General features: G+C 46.8%; 1 protein-coding gene across 1 annotated transcript in view; it reads left to right on the top strand.

The window, feature by feature from the left end:
* Positions 1 to 19292, top strand: part of SLC10A7 (solute carrier family 10 member 7) — a 781895-nt gene that overhangs the window by 290105 nt on the left and 472498 nt on the right. The gene's annotated exons all lie outside the window — the stretch shown is intronic.

Here is a 19292-nt window from a genome sequence, read left to right as displayed (position 1 = left end):
AGACTCTGAAATACCCCTTCAACGGAAGGAAATGGACACTAATACTTCTCCACCTCCTTCTCCAGCTGATCCTAATTTGTTAATTTCCCCAGCACACTCCCGACAACTTACATTTTCACCTCAACCACAGGATGATGATGATGATTATACTGATGGGGATGGGAACCGAGATCCAGATAGGGATGATGACGCACATACCATCCTGCATGATACAGATCCTTGGGATGATTACAATGCAGACCCCCATCCACATAATGACCCAGACCTCTATCCCTCTAGGCCATCACCACCAGATGATAATATTGGGTTTGTTCAACTAATTGTTAGGGCTGCTCAGTACCACGGGGTACAATTACACTCTGATCCCTTAGAGCCTTCCTTGGTGGCCCGCGGACCTTGCAGCCATAGTATCTGTGTGTTTTCTTAAATAGTGTCAGCAAACACCGCCGGATGCAGCAGTGCAGACTCCAAGAGACTCTGCTCTATGCGGGCCGGGCGATTCCATCTCTAGTCAGAGTGGAGATGCAGGGACACTAAGAAGAGGTTAAATAAAACAAAGCCTCGTTAGCAGTAAATGGTCTTTTAAAGACCTGTGAAGTACACAGGTGCGGCTGTGTGTGCGCCCGGGAAGCTGTCTCAGCCCGGGCTGACACACACGCGGGGTGAGGTGACAGAGGGTGAAAGTGGATGGCAAACTGCAAAGGAAATCGGGGGCTGCTGTATAATGAAGGGGTAAATTGCTAACTTGGTATTAAGTGTGCCAGAAAGTAACATGGAATTATCATATCATTGCCAACGCCAACTAGGTGATGCTGCATGTGGCCCTGCATTTCACTGGGATTTTCCATTAAAAAGAGTCATGCAAGCTATGTCAGTGTGTCCTGTTAAAAATGATGGGGAGGATAGAGCAAAAACTAGAAAAGAGACAATACATGGAGAAATGCAGTCACAGGCAGGGAAATAAGGTAAAGAGAGAGAGGGACAAAGATAAAGAGAAAAGAGACAGCAGAAGAGAGAAAGAGAAACAGAATGAGAGAGAGAGTTAGAGAGAGAGAGAAAAGTTTGTTTTCCAGTTACAGCCCATCAACAAAACAAGTAACACGATCATGAAGATAATGGTGTGTAGAACTTAGAAGCGAGCACAAACATAAGTCCCGTGTTTTAGTACAATTAATTATATGCACTTTGATCCAAGCTGTGAAATTACAGGGTGACAGAGGACAGCAGGGTGTGAGAGCCGGGTGAGGTGATGGAGGGCAGCAGGGAGTGAGAGCCAGGTGAGGTGACGGAGGGCAGCAAGGAGTGAGAGCCGGGTGAGGTGACGGAGGGCAGCAGGGAGTGAGAGCCAGGTGAGGTGACGGAGGGCAGCATGGAGTGAGAGCCGGGTGAGGTTGCGGAGGGCAGCAGGGAGTGAGAGCCGGATGAGGTGTGCGTTAAGAGCCTGTGATGTAATGTTTACTGAGGCACAAAGACAGATAGAGACAGAAACAGATATAGACAGACAGAGACAGATATAGACAGAGACAGAGACAGGGACAGACTGACAGACAGAGGCAGGGACAGACAGAGGCAGGGACAGACAGAGGCAGGGACAGACAGAGGCAGGGACAGACAGAGGCAGGGACAGACAGAGGCAGGGACAGACGGGGGCAGGGACAGACGGGGGCAGGGACAGACGGGGGCAGGGACAGACGGGGGCAGGGACAGACGGGGGCAGGGACAGACTGGGGCAGGGACAGACTGGGGCAGGGACAGACGGGGGCAGGGACAGACGGGGGCAGGGACAGACGGGGGCAGGGACAGACGGGGGCAGGGACAGACGGGGGCAGGGACAGACGGGGGCAGGGACAGATAGAGACAGAGACAGATAGAGACAGGGGCAGAGAGAGCTAGATAGAGGCAGAGACAGGGACAGACTGACGGAGGCAGAGACAGATCGAGGCAGAGACAGAGGTAGAGAGAGAGACAGAGGTAGAGAGAGAGACAGAGAGAGAGACAGAGGTAGAGAGAGAGACAGAGAGAGAGACAGAGGTAGAGAGAGAGACAGAGGTAGAGAGAGAGACAGAGGTAGGGACAGATAGAGGTAGGGACAGATAGAGGTAGGGACAGATAGAGGTAGGGACAGATAGAGGCAGGGACAGATAGAGGCAGGGACAGATGGAGGCAGGGACAGATGGAGGCAGGGACAGATGGAGGCAGAGACAGATGGAGGCAGAGACAGATGGAGGCAGAGACAGATGGAGGCAGAGACAGATGGAGGCAGAGACAGATGGAGGCAGAGACAGATGGAGGCAGAGACAGATGGAGGCAGAGACAGATGGAGGCAGAGACAGATGGAGGCAGAGACAGATGGAGGCAGAGACAGATGGAGGCAGAGACAGATGGAGGCAGAGACAGATGGAGGCAGGGACAGATGGAGGCAGGGACAGATGGAGGCAGGGACAGATGGAGGCAGGGACAGATGGAGGCAGGGACAGATGGAGGCAGGGACAGATGGAGGCAGGGACAGATGGAGGCAGGGACAGATGGAGGCAGGGACAGATGGAGGCAGGGACAGATGGAGGCAGGGACAGATGGAGGCAGGGACAGATGGAGGCAGGGACAGATGGAGGCAGGGACAGATGGAGGCAGGGACAGATGGAGGCAGGGACAGATGGAGGCAGGGACAGATGGAGGCAGGGACAGATGGAGGCAGGGACAGATAGAGGCAGGGACAGATAGAGGCAGGGACAGATAGAGGCAGGGACAGATAGAGATAGAGATAGAGACAGAGATAGGGACGTACAGAGATGGAGACAGACGGACAGACAGAGACAGAGGCAGAGACAGGTACAGGGGCTGACAGAGGCAGAGACAGACAGAGACAGAGAGAAGGAGACAGAGAGGGAGGGAGACAGAGAGAGGGATTGAGAGAAAGAGGGAGACAGAGTGAGGGAGACAGAGAGAGAGAATGGGAGAGAGGGAGGGAGAGAGGTAGAGAGCGAGAGAGCGAGGGAGGTAGAAATAGAGCGGGGGAGAGAGAGAGAGAGAGAGAGAGATTTGTGTATGCCGGGTCTGGTGGGTCAGTGGACAAAGGCGTCCGCTGCAGGGGCCTGTGTTCAACCTCATGGTCACGTTTTTTTTGTTGCTCTAGCCCCACCCCCTCCCCCACTGACCCCGCCCCCACTGGTGCGGCCCTCGGCCACAAACCACACTGTAAATTTGGCCCCTGAGAGAAAATTTGTGAGTACCCATGCCTTAGAGGAAGACTTTTTATTAGAAACATTTGCACCCTCACAAAAGTCCACACACACCCTGCCAATGCTAAAAGGCATGCGGGGTGAGGTGACACACGCGGGGTGAGGTGACAGAGGGTGAAAGTGGATGGCAAACTGCAAAGGAAATCGGGGGCTGCTGTATAATGAAGGGGTAAATTGCTAACTTGTTATTAAGTGTGCCAGAAAGTAACATGGAATTATCATATCATTGCCAACGCCAACTAGGTGATGCTGCATGTGGCCCTGCATTTCACTGGGATTTTCCATTAAAAAGAGTCATGCAAGCTATGTCAGTGTGTCCTGTTAAAAATGATGGGGAGGATAGAGCAAAAACTAGAAAAGAGACAATACATGGAGAAATGCAGTCACAGGCAGGGAAATAAGGTAAAGAGAGAGAGGGACAAAGATAAAGAGAAAAGAGACAGCAGAAGAGAGAAAGAGAAACAGAATGAGAGAGAGAGTTAGAGAGAGAGAGAAAAGTTTGTTTTCCAGTTACAGCCCATCAACAAAACAAGTAACACGATCATGAAGATAATGGTGTGTAGAACTTAGAAGCGAGCACAAACATAAGTCCCGTGTTTTAGTACAATTAATTATATGCACTTTGATCCAAGCTGTGAAATTACAGGGTGACAGAGGACAGCAGGGTGTGAGAGCCGGGTGAGGTGATGGAGGGCAGCAGGGAGTGAGAGCCAGGTGAGGTGACGGAGGGCAGCAAAGAGTGAGAGCCGGGTGAGGTGACGGAGGGCAGCAGGGAGTGAGAGCCAGGTGAGGTGACGGAGGGCAGCATGGAGTGAGAGCCGGGTGAGGTTGCGGAGGGCAGCAGGGAGTGAGAGCCGGATGAGGTGTGCGTTAAGAGCCTGTGATGTAATGTTTACTGAGGCACAAAGACAGATAGAGACAGAAACAGATATAGACAGACAGAGACAGATATAGACAGAGACAGAGACAGGGACAGACTGACAGACAGAGGCAGGGACAGACAGAGGCAGGGACAGACAGAGGCAGGGGCAGACAGGGGCAGGGGCAGACAGGGGCAGGGGCAGACAGGGGCAGGGGCAGACAGGGGCAGGGGCAGACAGGGGCAGGGGCAGACAGGGGCAGGGGCAGACAGGGGCAGGGGCAGACAGGGGCAGGGGCAGACAGGGGCAGGGGCAGACAGGGGCAGGGGCAGACAGGGGCAGGGGCAGACAGGGGCAGGGGCAGACAGGGGCAGGGGCAGACAGGGGCAGGGACAGACGGGGGCAGGGACAGACGGGGGCAGGGACAGAGAGAGCTAGATAGAGGCAGAGACAGGGACAGACTGACGGAGGCAGAGACAGATCGAGGCAGAGACAGAGGTAGAGAGAGAGACAGAGGTAGAGAGAGAGACAGAGGTAGAGAGAGAGACAGAGGTAGAGAGAGACAGAGGCAGGGACAGATAGAGGCAGGGACAGATAGAGGCAGGGACAGATAGAGGCAGGGACAGATAGAGGCAGGGACAGATAGAGGCAGGGACAGATAGAGGCAGGGACAGATAGAGGCAGGGACAGATAGAGATAGAGATAGAGACAGAGATAGGGACGTACAGAGATGGAGACAGACGGACAGACAGAGACAGATAGAGGCAGAGACAGAGACAGGTACAGGGGCTGACAGAGGCAGAGACAGACAGAGACAGAGAGAAGGAGACAGAGGGAGGGAGACAGAGAGGGAGGGAGACAGAGAGAGGGAGACAGAGAGGGAGGGAGACAGAGAGAGGGATTGAGAGAAAGAGGGAGACAGAGTGAGGGAGACAGAGAGAGAGAATGGGAGAGAGGGAGGGAGAGAGGTAGAGAGCGAGAGAGCGAGGGAGGTAGAAATAGAGCGGGGGAGAGAGAGAGAGAGAGAGAGATTTGTGTATGCCGGGTCTGGTGGGTCAGTGGACAAAGGCGTCCGCTGCAGGGGCCTGTGTTCAACCTCATGGTCACGTTTTTTTTGTTGCTCTAGCCCCGCCCCCTCCCCCACTGACCCCGCCCCCACCGGTGCGGCCCTCGGCCACAAACCACACTGTAAATTTGGCCCCTGAGAGAAAATTTGTGAGTACCCATGCCTTAGAGGAAGACTTTTTATTAGAAACATTTGCACCCTCACAAAAGTCCACACACACCCTGCCAATGCTAAAAGGCATGCTAAAACATGCTCCAGAAGTGTTTAAAGACCCCGTCAGAGCCAGGATCCTTAACACCATGGAGGACAAAAAATATAAGGCAGCTCCCAATGACCCAGTGTACATCAAAGGTCAGGTCCCTTTAGATTCTCTTGTGGTGTCTAATGCACGCAAGAGGGCTAATTCACAAACCACAGGCGACGCCCCTTTTCCTGATAAGGAATCAAAACTCAGACGCATCCGGGAAACGTATCCCGTCACAGGCTGTAAATCATTGGCGGACTGCCAATGACCAAGCTTTGTTGGCCACATATGACAGAGCTCACTATGATGAGCTTGAAAAGCTTATGCAACATCTTCCTGACCAATATAAAGACAAAGCTAATGGCCTTATATAGGAGGGTAAATTAATAACAAACACATCTATCAAATGTGCCCTCTATGCGACTGAAACGGCTTCTTGTGCTATTAATACCAGCGTTTTACTACGCAGGCACGCTTAGATCTGAATCTCCGGATTCAAGCAGGAGGTGCAATCCACTATTCTTAATCAGCCTTTTCACCAAGAGCATCTTTTTGGGCCCACAGTCGATACATCTTTAGAGAAGATGAAAAAGGATACTGACACTGCCAAGTCCATGAAGGCATGGCAATTACCTTCCCCTGGAGGTTCATTTTGTCACTCCTTTTACAGGGCTGGCTCCAAAACTACTGGCTCAGAACATCCCTCTTCATCATATAAAAGTCCCAATCAAATTACCTCCTCCAGAGGATATTTTCAAGGAGGATACAGAGGTAACAACGGTAAGGGAAAAGGTCGCGGTAACAATACCTGCAACTCCCCTACCACCAAGCAGTGACTTCCCTTCACTTCCCCCGATCATCCCACTCCTGTCGGGGGACGTCTTTCACAGTTCCTTCCTGTCTGGAATTCCATCAAAACAGACAAGTGAGTAAGACAAATTATCCAGTATGGTTATTGCCTGGAACTCACCTCCACTCCCCCAAATATGCTTCCCAAACAACGTCCAATGTCCTCAGAACATCTGACTCTTCTCAAACAAGAGGTTCTCTCTCTATTACAAAAACATGCAATAGAACAAGACCCCTTACCTCATCAAGGCACAGGGGTTTTCTCCCTCAATTTTTTAATTCCAAACAAGGACGGCTCTCTCAGGCCAATACTGGACCTCAGACCGTTAAACCTCTACATTCAGTCAGACCTCTTCCACATGGTCACTCTCCAACAGGTGCTCCCACTGCTTCAACAGGGCGACTTTCTCTCCACTCTGGATTTAAAGGACGCCTACTTTCATATTCCTATTCACCTCGCTTACTGGAAATATCTCAGGGTCATGGTAGACGGTCAACACTACCAATTCAAAGTCCTCTCGTTCGGGGTGACAACAGCACCCAGAGTCTTGACCAAGTGCCTCGCAGTAGTGGCGTCTCACTTACGAAGACAACATATTCACGTGTTCCCTTATCTGGGCGACTGGCTCATAAAAGCCAAAGTCACACAGCAGCTGTGTGCAACACACACACAAAACAATCCAGTTGCTTCACCACTTGGGATTCACGGTGAACCTCACCAAATCTCACCTCTAACCGTCCAGCATACAACAATATCTAGAAGCTACAATAGACACCTCAAAAGCTCTAGCATACCCCAACCCAGTCAGGATAAGCAACATGCAAGCTCTAATATCAAAATTACAGCCGCAACATTCATTACCAGCCTGAGCGTTCATGCAGCTAATCGGGATGATGGCCTCTTGCATTCTCATGTCATTGCAAGACTCCAAATGTGTCCCTTACAGGAGTGTTTAGCATGTCAGTGGAACCTTGCTCAAGGTCAACTAACAGATCTGATGTTGGTGGACGGCCGCACACATCGCTCTTTGCAGTGGTGGAACACACAAAACCTTTCCAAAGGGCGTCCCTTCCTCGACCCGGTTCCACAGATAGTGCTAACAACAGACGCATCGCTCACCGGCTTGGGAGCTCTTCTTCAAAACCATAACATTCAGGGCATGTGGACCCCTCAGCAAAAACAATCCCACATAAATTACCTGGAATTGTTGGCAATTTTCCTAGCGTTAAGATCCTTTCAACTCCATCCAGTAGGCAAAGCTGTCCTGGTCCATACAGACAACATGACAGCAATGTACTACATACAAAAACAGGAGGGGGACACTCTCTACAGCTTTCACACCTAGCTCAAAGCATATGGAGATGGGCCATTGCGCAAAACCTATATCTCCTTGCGGAACACATCCCAGGAGTACACAATTAAATTGCAGATCTGCTCAGTCGTCAAAGACAGCAGATCCAAGAATGGGATCTTCATTCTCAAGTTCTTCTTCCATTCTTTCACATGTGGGGCCACCCAGAGATAGATCTGTTCGCCACACACCAAAAAGCAAAATGCCCAAGCTTCGCGTCCAGGTATCCACATCCATTGTCCAAATGCAATGCGCTATGGATCAACTGGTCAGGCAAATTTGCTTACGCTTTTCCGCCTCTCTCGCTCATTCCGTTAGTGTTTCGGTAACTCAAACGGCATTCCCTCACAATGATCCTGGTTGCTCCAACATGGGCCAGACAGCCATGGTTCACAGCCCTCTTGGAACTATCAGTAGTTCTGCATCAAAAGCTACGCCTCTCACCCAAGCTTCTTACTCAGAACCATGGAGAGATGAGGCATCCAGATCCCAGTCAACTCAACCTTGCGATCTGGCACATGAAGTCTTAGAGTTTGTCTACCTCAAACTCCCACCAGACTGCATGTACATCATTAAAGAGGCTAGACGTCCTACCACCAGAGCATGCTACGCAACAAAGGGGAAACGATTTGTGATTTACTGTACAAATAACAAAATCAATCCACTAGATGCGTCTATTCAGAACATTATCTGTTATCTCTTGCACCTACAACGATGTAACCTAGCATATAAATCTATAAGACTACATCTCGCTGCAATAGCAGCTTATCTCCAAAATAGACAACACTTGTCTTTATTTCGAGTACCCGCTATCAAAGCATTTATGGAAGGACTTAAAAGAATAATTTCACCCAGAGTTCCACCCTCTTCGGTGTGGAATCTAAATATTGTCCTTACCAAACTCATGGGTCCCCCATTTGAACCCCTGCACAAATACGAATTACAGTTCCTCACTTGAAAAGTAGCCTTCCTAGTCGCTATCACATCTCTTAGTAGAGTTAGTGAACTCCAGGCATTAACCATACAAGAACCATTTTTGCAAATCCATCATAACAAAGTGGTTATTCGAACTAACCTTAAATTTTTACCTAAAGTCGTTTCTGCCTTCCACCTTAACCAGCCTGTTTAACTCCCAGTTTTTTTCCCTCTACCAGACTCAGTGGCAGAACGAGTTCTTCACACGCTAGACGTTAAAAGAGCAATACTGTACTACATTGAAAGAACAAAATCCTTGTGGCTTTCTCCCCACCTCATAAGGGAAATCCCATTTCAAAAGCGGGGATTGCAAGGTGGATTGTTAAATGCATCCAAATATGCTATCTTAAAGCCAAACGTACATTAATCATTCCCACTAGAGCTCATTCCACACGTAAACTAGGGGCTTCTATGGCATTCTTAGGGAACATTCCCCTAGATGACATCTGCAAAGCAGCAACTTGGTCTACACTGCACACTTTCACAAAACACTATTGTGTAGATGTGCAAGCAAAACAAGCTAGTGTAGGCCAGGCTGTATTAAGAACACTTTTTCAGACCACTGCAACAGATACAGGTAGCCACCGCTAAGGAGATAACTGCTGTATAGTCTATGCACAAGTATATGATCTACAGCTCATATGCCTCGAACGGAAAATGCTACTTACCAGTATGCATCTGTTCTCGTCATGTAGAGCTGTAGATTCATATATGCCCACCCGCCTCCCAGGATACCTCTATCTGTTGCAGTACTATCTTACTTAGATACATCACACATGGACATCTCTTTCTATTTCTTACTAATTCCATCATAACCCTTCATGGCAAAAACAATCTGGAGATGGAGTCGATGCCCATGCGCTCTATCAATCTAGGGAGGACTCATCTATCTTGTGACTACAAAGACTTCTTCGAAGATAAAAACAAAGTGCACACATCCGAGCCCAACACCAGATGGCGATCAATGCAAAAGTATACAAATCTACAGCTCTACATGCGAAAAACAGATGCGTACTGGTAAGTAGCATTTTCCTTACTCTCTGAAGTGCCCTTGTGGGTTATTGTATATTGGTATGATTAAACAAAAAATAAAATTACGTATTACCGAACACAAAAGAAATATACATCATTATTCAGAAACATCTTCGATTGCCAAACTTTTTAACATATTCAAACACATTTCCCAGGTTAAGTTTCCAATCATTGAAAATATAGAGTCTAACCCAGAATTTTACACCAGGAAAAGATTTCCTCCAAAGAGAATTATATTGGATTAAAAGATTGAAAATACACTACAACCCAAAGGTCTCAATGACCTTATTGAAATGTTCGGTTACCATGATGATAAATAATCCCAGTACTGTTGAGGGACACACAAGTTCAGCCCCATCGTTGTTTTAAATGATGACAATGGATAGTTTTGATATAGCTACGCGATGACTTTGGCTGTCTGCATAAGAATTTTTTGGATTGTCTCTTTGTACATGTTAACATGTTTCACAACATGATTGGCATTCTCTTTGTAAGCATATTCAAAGATGGCTGAATTATTTCTTTACAAAAATGTGTGTCATAAAGAGAATATGCAACTTTTCTTTATTCTTCTCTCTTTTTCTTCTCTTCAGTTTTTGTTTCCCTTCATATTTGACTTACGTTCTTTACAGGGTTTTGTTTTGGGTCATTTTGCACCAGGTTCCCTACATTTTTGATTACGCACCTGGAATAGCACACAATTCAACCATTTAATTGTGGCCTATGCATTTCTTTAGATACCTTTCTCCTTTAAAGATGGCCACTAAATCGGGAACATTTAATTCACTAATGGTCGTAGCAGTGTACAGAGGGAGAACGCTGTATCCTTTGCTATTCTCCATTCGCTTGCATGGATCCCACATTGGGTACTTACACTCAATTTGAGTTGACTAAGCTCCACTGTCTGTTAGATTGTTCATTTGTATGGAACATATATGTGTTTACAGCTCTATAGCTGTGTTAATAAAATTGCATAATTTATATATTGCGTACCGGAGACCAGCCATACTAATAGTTACTTTTAGATTGCATATAAGCATTTTCTGACATGTATAGTTATTAACTTGTGGTTTAACTTGGTCGCGTAACATGGATGTGTTCTTTTCGGTTGTTTTTGTAATCACACTTCTTTATTGTGAACTATCGGAATTTTACTGTGGTACAACTCCTAAGCACGAGACACTTTCCTCACCGACTCTGTCACAGATTTGCAAGCATGCTTTTATTTTTTACCGTTTTTGTTGTCTATCACCCAGTTATCTCTCTCTTCAATAATGCATGATGTTGATGGATCCGCTTTTTTTGTTCAGGGGATTCAATTCTAACTGTTTAAGTCAGCAGTTTTGCTTTCTTTAATTAAATATTTCACATTTCAGATTTTACATGAATATTTCGCTGAGGAAAGACATATTGTCTGAAATGCATTGGGAGTTACAATGTAATAATTGAATCTACACAAGTACAGTACTAAGGAACTATACAACAATCTTATTGTATGGAAATTACATAAAGTCATTGTATGGAATTTTCTACATTAGAGTTTGTATTAATTCAAAGGTTTCTTGCCCATGATTCATAGTGCGGCTTGGAACTATAATTAATTTCAAATGTAGAATTGTTTTACAGTTTTTCCGGCAAGTTGTCTAACATTATGAAAAAACTTCGGTGTTCTTTAGGAATTAATTATTTTGTTCATTTAGCTATTGACTTTGCCAATGTGTTTTAGCCATGTTGTACACCAGTGTGGCTGCTGTTCAGCATTGCTAAGAGTTAGTGGCATACAGAAAAATAGAATGGAGGGAGTGGAGTGTTGTACAGTGGAGTGGCGTAGAGCAGATTGAGATGGAGTGGAGTGGCGTAAAGTAGAATGGTATAGACCGGACTGGAGTAGTGAGTCACAGAGTGGAGTGTGGTATAGTGGAGCTGTATGGTGGAGTGGAGTGTCAAGCATAGAGTAAAGTAGGGTGCTGTACAGTGGAGTATAATAGAGTGGAGTAAAGTGGCATGGAGTGATGTAAAGTAGAGTGGTGAAGAGTGGAATAATGTGGCATAGAGTGTTGTGGAGTGGAGTAAAGTGCTGTGAAGTGGTGCAGAGTAATTTGGCATGGTGAAGTGGCATTGATGGAGTAAAGTTGCGTAGAGTGTCATAGAGTGGAGGACTGTAGAGTGGTATAGAGTGGAGTACAGTGTCATAGAGTGGAGAAGAGTGAAGTAAAGTGGCGTAGAGTGCTGTAGTGTGCCATGGAGTAGAGTGGAGTAGTGCCATGGAGTGCAGTGGAGTGTTGTGGATTGGCTTGGAGTGTTGTGGAGTAGCAGATAGTGGAATGAAGTGGCGTGCCATTTAGTAAAATGGTGTAGAGTGGAGTGGAGTGTTGTGTTGTGGAGTAAAGTGTTGTGGAGTGGTGTGGAGTGGCATTAAGTGGAGTAAAGTGGCATGTAGTAGAGTGGTGTAGTGTAGAGTGGAGTATAGTGTGATGGAGTATAGTGTGGTGGAGAGGAATGGCATTGTGTGTCGTAGAGTGAAATAGTGTCTCATGGAGGATAGTGTTTTTGAGTGGAGTAGCATAGAGTGTAGTGGCATAGTGGTGAGTAGAGTGTCGTGAAGTGACGTAGATTGTCGTGGAGTATACATGGCTTGGTAGCGCAATGTCTTTACAGATAACTCATTTGTAGTTGAAATTACCATTATATTTGCACAGATTGATAAAAGTATACTATACTTGGTTAAGCGGTGGCAACTGGATCAGGCTGGAACTAGTTGGAACTGGAGGCCACAGGCAAAGTGGTAGATTAGGTGTCCATGTGTCTCTCCTATCTTGTCCACATAGTGGTCAGCGGCCTAGTCTTTATCTCTTAAGCTGTAGGCCCAAATCGCAACAAAATGATGGCCGGGGGGAGACGAGCAAGCTAGGAGAAGCTAAGACTTCACCAACCTCTGGGTACGGCTACTGGAACCGCTATTTCAGTTGTCACAGAGAAAGGAAATGCAACCGACTCCGTCACTGGCTCTGTGTCCTGACAGCACCACAGAGGGCACCGTCCGCATCTCGCACCGCAACCCTGGTCTCACCGACGAGCGCCGCCACGAGCCGCTGCTTGCACCATGACCTGTGGGCACCATACTCCGCACTGCCTCGCTTCACTTCGCCATCCTGCTCTCACCGACAATGTCGCTGCTGCTGAGTACGACACCAGTGACCGCATCGTGGCTGGGGGCACCGCTCGTAAGTTTCACAATGGACCGCCTCGTCCCACACAGCTGTCCATGTCGGCCGACGCCAGCTCCCGCTAACCGACACTATCGCTTGCACCACAACCTGCAAGCACTGCATCGAGCACCGCATTGCTCTGCACCGATGCCGTCTGGATGATAGTCACTGAGCCGCTGCTTGCACCGCATCGTTTAGGGACCGCACTCTGCACTGCTTCCATTTTGCAATGCAACTGCAACAGCTGCCACAACCGGCTTGCACCAATGTGCCCGTCGCAACGAGAAAGGTACTGTTCACAAGTCTGTCCACCCTTTCGCTGGTCCGTACTGACGCGGTCGGCTGGAATTGATAGACTGTTTTCAGCATTGCGGTAGCTCCGGACAGAGCTACCGACTTGTAAGAAGTGTTTTTGAGATATTTCTGCAATTTTGAGGATATCTTGCAAAGTATATCTTTTTAAGTACTGTATGTTGGATTCTTATTGTTTTGGATATATACAAATATTGGATATTTTTCTAAACTGGTGTGGTGTCCTTTTATAGTGTTTTCACTGTATTAACATAACACATGTATTTGTAAGGCGCACTTATCACCCATGGGTCTCAAGGCGCTGAATAACAGATGTTTATTACCCAACTCGATGGTACTCATTTTATCGACCTCAGATGGATGAGAGGCTGAGTGGATCCGCCAGGATCTGAAACTGTGACCAAAAGGTCGAACACAGGCCCCTGCAGTGGATGTATTAGTCCACTAAGCCACCCGACCCATAATTGTTGGTTATGTGCAAATGCTTTACACACTGCCTCTGAGATAAGCCTGACTGCTCGTGCCAAGCTACCAAGGGGGTGAACAGGGGTTATTTTAGGAGTGTAACTCCTTTACCCTGACTAGGAATAGGGGTCCTTACTTGGACAAAAGTGCAAACCATTGCCAACTAGAGAACCCCATTTCTAACACAGCACCTGTCAATTATGCCCCAACTCTCATCGAGAACTCTGTTGTGGGCTGTACTACGCCCCCAACGAATCACTGCTGGGCGATCTAGTCACTGCGCCTCTTACTGGACTCTCACATCTGCTGCCCAACACACAGGCGTGTGCCATGTCTAGTACTGCTGGAGCTTCACTGTCATTTCCTGCACATGGTCTCCCTGCGCGCTTCACCTGCTCAGGATACCACAGCGAACGACAAGCATAAGTGCTTCTCCTGGTTTGGGGTGTTGCCGCTGGCTTAATAGTGTTCCCAGCATCTAAGAACAGAACCCTAGGAGATCAAGACATGCCAGAGCTCCAAGAAGGGTCATCCGCTCGGGAGCCCAGGTAGATTCACCCCCATTATTTGAATGTTTTTTAAATTGTATGCATGTAATGTATCGTGCACATTACAAACTCAGTTGACAATTTATAAACTGTCAGGTTGATGGACTGAGTACACGATACAAGACTACCAGCGCTTTTGGCAAATCATTTTTTTTTCGGGTGCTAGTAAATGAGAGCAGGGAGTGGAAGGACTTAACTGAGAAAGTACACCGAAATTGTCATGCCTAGTGCCTCAGTATGTGGAAGCGGAGGATAGACAGCAGGTGGTGTTTGACAGTACAGTCGATTCTGTTGAATACAAAGAGCATACATTTGTGTAGTGGATGGGTAGTGGACGTACTGAGCACTCGTATTAAAAGAAACAATTTGTTGGTTTTTATTTTGGCTGATGGTTATTTGTAGCTTTATAGCAATATTCCAGCGTATGGAATAAAAAGTGTTCAGGAGCTTTCCTCAAGAATAGGGAGTTTTAATACTAGGATTATAGTAAACTTTATACAAAAGGGCCACAATTCAGAGGGTCCTAACTTGTACCACCTGCTTCCCTTTTAATTTCAGATTTTAAGATTCCTATAAAATGAATTGGTAATAGATTTAATAAGGTAATTCATAGATTAATACAATTAAATCAGAATGGTTTTATACTGGGACGACAGCTGCATATTAACACTAATCAAAGCTATATATATTTTTAATTCAAAGTTTATACCCGCAATGATTTGTTTACTTGATGCAGAGAAGGCCTTTTCCTCCTTGGTCTGGGTTACACTTTTTTTTTACATTTTAAGGAAATTTGGATTCCCCGCCCAGGTCACAGGGGTCATAAACAGTCTATATAATCGAACAGAGGACAGGATGTTCCTGCATTCTATGGATGCTGGCAGTTTTAGATTACAAAGAAGCACAAGGCTAGGGTGGCCACTTTCTCCTATTTGATGACTCTTTAGGTCGCAGCCTACTAGACAGCACAGCAGTCTGGTTTGCTAAAGCCATCTTGGGGACTTTCAGAAAGTTGACCTAGAAATGCATTCCGCTCGATGATTACCATTGACTTTGTGGCTTGTAACTCACATTTTCTAGCTTTCTATTTGCTGGTTTTATTTGCCGTAGGCTTTCCAGATTCAGTTCGTCCCTCCCGTTGCCTAAACCGTGTTTATTTTATTCTTCCATGAACTCACTTTCTGTAAACAGGCCTTTCAATCTTGTTCACATCTTGTCACATTTGCTGTGCATGCAAAATACAGATGTCAAATGTCAGGCTGTGTCTTCCAGGGAGCTTGGTGTTTATTTTTCTTCTCCGACTTCAAAGTAAGAGAATTTATGTGACAATAATGTTGGCTCTGGAGAGGTGACTGAGGAAATTGAAATGTTTGTAAACTAACTTTGCTGATCATCAAATCAATACACTATGTGAAGACATTTCCACAACACATTGTTTGTACGCTGTAAGCATTTTACCAGTAAAACTGTATGTGAGTGCAACGGTAATGGTCATTTCATTTGAATATGTGTTGTCTGTAATTGCAGTATGCTACCATACCATGCATACTTCACGTTACCCCACTCTACTCGGCACCACTCCACTTCATGCTACTGCACTGTTCTCTGCACCACTCCACAACTCTCTACTCTACACCATCCACTCCACTCTACCCTACACTGCTGTACTGTGCACCACTGCACTCTTTGCCACTGCACTCTACACCACTCCGCGGCACTCCTCTTTATGCCACTCTTTGCCACTGCACTCTTTGCCACTGTACGCCAGTGCACTCTATGCCAATCCCCTCTATGCCACTCTATTCTGCACCACTGCACTCTACTCTGAAACAATCTACTCTATGCCACTGCACTCTATGCCAATTTACTCAAAACCAATGAACTGTACGCTAATGTACTCTGCACCAATGCAATCTACGTCACTATGCTCTATGCCACTGCACTCTATGCCAGTGTACTCTGTCACTGCACTCCATGCCGCTCTGTTCTACTCTGCACCACTGTACTCTACACCACTCTATTATACACTACAGCACTCTCTGCAACACTGCACTCTGCCACTCTACTTTATGCTACTCTGTCACTGAACTCTGCATTGCTCCACTCTACGCCACTGCACTCTACACCAATCCACTCTAAGCCACTCTAATCTACTCTGCACCACTGCACTCTATGGCAGTCTACTCTATACCACTGCACTCTACGCCACTTCACTCTACACTGAAACAATCTACTCCATGCCACTGCTGTTTACACCACGCTATTCCACTGCACTCTATGCCTTTCTTTCGTACACTGCTGCACTCAATGCCACTGCACTCTACACCAATGCTCTCTACACCACTTTACTCAAAACCAATACTCTCTATGTCACTGCACTCTATGCCAATCTACTCTGCACCGCTGCACTGTATGCCACTCTAGTCTACGCCATTGCACTCTATGCCGCTCTACACCATTGCACTGTCGCTTTTTTCTGCACCACGCTACACCAGTACACTCTACACCAATGCACTCTACTCTACACTACTGCACTCTATGACCCTCTACTCTGCAGTACTGCACTCCCTGCCACTGAACTCTACGCCACTCTACTCTATGCCTCTGTACTCTACACCAATCTAATCTACTGTGCACCTCTGCACTCGGACACTGCACTGTAAGCCACTTCATTCTACACCTCTTTACTCTACGCCGCACCACTCTACTCTATGCCAGTGCACTCTACCCCACTCTACTATACACCTCTGCACTCTTCGCCACTGCACTCTACACTGCTCCAGTCTAAGGCACTCCACTCTACAACAATGTACTCCTTGCCACTACTCTATACCCATCCACTCTACCCTGCAACACTCCACTCTACACCCCTTCATTCTACTCTGAAACAATCTACGCCATTGCACTCTTTGCTTCTGCACAAAACACCACTCTACTCCATGCCACTGCAATCAATGTTGCACCACTCTACACCACTCTATTCTGTCGTTGCCCTCTACCCTGCACTACTATACTTTACCCTGCACCACTCCACTGTACTCTGAAACAATCTATTCTACGCTACTGCACTCTATGCCACTGCACTCTATGCCACTGCACTCTATGCCACTGCACTCTATGCCACTGCACTCTATGCCACTGCATTCTATGCCCTGCACGATACGCTGCGTCACTGTATGCCTCTGCGGTCTACACTGACACTTTACTCTAAACCACTGCCCTCTACGACAATGCACTCTACACCACTTTACTCAAAACTAATGCACCCTATGCCACTGCACTTATGCCAACTACTTTGCACCACTGCACTTTGCCACTATACTCTACAATATTCAGCTCTATCACTTCACTCTGTCACTACACCATTGCACTCTGTCACTGCACTCTCACTCTACTTTGCACCACTCTACAACCCTGCACTCTGACATACTATTCCGCATTACTGTACTCTACTATTCTACACTCTATGCCACTGCGCTCCATGCCACTCTACTCTACACCTTCACACACTATCCTGAACTACTTCACTCTACCCTGCACTACTCCACTCTACCCTGCACTATTCCACTCTACACCACTCCACGCTCTGCCACTTCACTCTATGCCACTCCAATCTGTGCCACTCAACTGTATGCCATTGTACTCGACACCACTGAAATCTACTCTGCACCGCCCTACTCTATAACACTGCATTCTATGCTGCTCAACATCACTGCACTCTATGCTACTCCAAATCACTGCACTTTATGCCTATGCACTCTAAACCACTTTACTCAAAACCAATGCACTGTATGACAATTTACTCTGCACCACTGTTCTTTATGCCACTTCACTCTGACACTCCACAGTACTCCACTCTGTGATGCTCTATTCCATTAAACGGTGCTACACTGACACTACTTTTCTCTATGCCACTCCACTCTACAGCACTCTACTCCACTCTGTGCCATTCTACGACACTCATCCACTCTACATTGCTCTACACAACTCCCTCTATGCCATTCCATTCCACTTTACTCCACTCTATTCTTGTGACATAGTATTCCACTTTACTCCACTCTATTCTTGTGACATAGTACTCCACGCCACTCCACTCAAACAATCTACTCCGCACTACGCCACTCTACAACGCTCTACTCAACACCCTCTACGCTGCTCCACTCTAAACCACTCCACGACACTGTGCCACTCCACTCTACAACACTCTACTCAATCCTGACACTTTACTCCACACAACTGTATGCCCTTCCACTTTATGACACTCTATCCCTCCACGACACTCCACAACACTGTGCACTGCTTCATGACACTCCACTCAACTCTACTAAACGCCATTCTACGCCACACCAGAACACTTCACTCTACTCCACACCATTCTCCTTTGCCCCACTAACTTTTAGCAATGCTGTCCAGCAGCCATTCTGGTTCTCAACATTGCTAAAACATATTAATAATAATCACAGATTTGTGAAGCACGGCTTATCACCCCTAAGGGTATTCTGGCGCTGGGGGCCGTCGGAGAGATTAAGTGAACTATTGCTCAGAGTCACATGATGCTGAGCTGCCGCCAGGGATCGAACCGTGAGCCCCGTGCCCTGGAGTCAACCGCTCTGTCCGCAGCGCCACACCTCTCCCACATTTGCAAAGCCAATTGCTCTTGCATAGGCGAAACCTATTGGCTTTGCCAATGCTTGTTTTATAAGGCTACTGGCGATTACCATTCGAAGAGATCATAGAATGAGCTTCCCTTTATCACAAATGGCTTGAATAAAATTGTATGCGGATAACCTAATGCTATTCTGAAAGCCAGAGAGAAAATGCCAATAAAGAGAATTTAAAAGATTCTCCTAATTGTATTGTAATTGCATTTATATAGCGCTTACTACTCCTGACGAGGCATCAAAGTGCTTTTTGGTGAGTAACATACTACTCTGGAACCCAAAAAGGCTCAGTGGTGGATTAGTATAGTGAAATTCAAGTTAATTTGAGCGGTGGGTATGTGAGTCTGTTAGTTAGATTGAAAAGGATAATTGAGAGATAGAAGAGGGAAGAGTCTCGAAAGTGTTTATTGAGAGATCTTAGTAGCAAGATGAGGTTTGGGATGAGTATAAGGAGAGATGGAGGAAGGAAGAATCTCTAGA

Source organism: Triturus cristatus, chromosome 2_2 (assembly GCF_964204655.1).
Source record: "Triturus cristatus chromosome 2_2, aTriCri1.1, whole genome shotgun sequence".
In the NCBI taxonomy this organism is placed as follows: Eukaryota; Metazoa; Chordata; class Amphibia; order Caudata; family Salamandridae; genus Triturus; species Triturus cristatus.
Note: the sequence above shows the minus strand (reverse complement) of the source record. Positions and strands in the feature narration are given on the sequence as shown.